Below are 1,831 nucleotides of genomic sequence, written 5' to 3'. Positions count from 1 at the left end.
AAACAGGTATTCATTTTCATTTTTGGTTACCCCAAAGTCTCCAGTCTTTTGGGTATCCGTGTCCGTTCTTAGTTTGTGAAAGAACGTAGTATTTTCATTGTATTAAACGAAACAAATATCATGGAAGACTATCCTCACTTAAGCGCCGTTTAAATGGGCTTATGATATCAATATAATAATGTAACCTCAGGATAGGCATGGGATTTAAAAATAAAAGTAAACAAAATAAAACAAAAAATCGTCTGGGCGAAGCAAGGTTGGGAAAGGCCGGGTGTGTGTGGGTCATGGGCAGCTCTCAGAGGGAAGAGGGCCATGGACAATTTGCTTGATTTTCTAACAGGGAAAATATGGATAAAAAGAATGTGAGAATGAGAAAAGCAAATACATAAAATATGTAAACTATACATATAAAAATGCATGTGGGCACACAATTTACACATTTATATTTATATATATGAATAGGTATTTATATACACATATAACTAAACACAAACACACACACATATATATGAAAACAGAAACATATATACACAGGTACATACACACACACTCACACACACACACACACACACACACACACACACACATATATATATATATATATATATATATATATATGTACTTATATATATCCATATGTATACAGACATATATACATGAACATACATAAAATCGTGTATATGTATATGGACTGACATGATAAAATTTTATTAAAAACGCTTTATTACAGTTTTATTATAAACACACAGTTCAGAGGGGCAGTGTGTCACGAGCATTTAGGCGTCAAAAGCAGGCCAAGGGCTCAAAAGTTGGAAAACTACTTGCATGGGTTCATGTAACATCTTGACAATAATAAGGAAAACCTTTTTTATATCTAAAGAAATGGCAAACAACTAATACAGTAAATAGATAATTGGTTATAACAGTTATAACAACTATAGAGCTGTGAAGTTTACAAATTGCATGAGAGCTGTATATGATATTGTCAATAACTCTTAGATACTAATAAATACGATAGTATTAAGTATGATAATAATAAAGATCATATGAACAATAATATTTACCTATACATATAAATGCATACATATACACTATATATGTGTGTGTGTGTGAATGTGTGTATGTATATGTGTATGTGCTTGCAAATGAATAACTGTTCAATGTAAGATATATATGTATTTATCTATATATATACATATATATATATATATATATATATATATATATATTCACATACATACACACATATATCAACATAAATTTACTCCTTATCAATGATTTATAATTCCGCAGATAATGGTTCGTTTATGGTAAAATGTTAGTTAATGTCTATGTATACTGAGTTTCACGAATCTTGAAAGTGAAGAATGTTGACTATGTGTATCGGTATCTTATTTGCATCGAAGTCAAAGGAGTCACTGAAATGCATTGCTAAATCAAAGGAAAAACATATCGTCTCATGTCACCTTCCCCTCGACCCTATAAATCTGGCGCGTTGGTGGCGAATTGGGTCAGTGTTTCCACGTCTCTGGTAGCATCATGGACACTCAGGTGAGATGCCAACTGCCACCAACTGCTTTATATACTGACCTACATTTATAGACAGTAAGTTAGTTCTGTTTCTAGTAAACAATATCAATGGTTGTCTTAAAACGTTTGGTCAAAATTTATCATGCGCTCTTTCCTGTTTAGTTCGTTCTCCTGCTGGCTCTCGCCGCCGTTGCTGCGTCGGATTCTCAACCTTAGAATTCAATTCGGGTTAGAATTCATGTAAGGCAGAAACATTTGTCTTTATCCGAACAGTGTTTTGAGCATTACTTTATAATATTGG

This window comes from Penaeus chinensis, chromosome 14 (assembly GCF_019202785.1).
Source record: "Penaeus chinensis breed Huanghai No. 1 chromosome 14, ASM1920278v2, whole genome shotgun sequence".
In the NCBI taxonomy this organism is placed as follows: domain Eukaryota; kingdom Metazoa; phylum Arthropoda; class Malacostraca; order Decapoda; family Penaeidae; genus Penaeus; species Penaeus chinensis.
The sequence above is the reverse complement of the archived record's forward strand: the minus strand, read 5'-3'. Positions refer to the sequence as shown.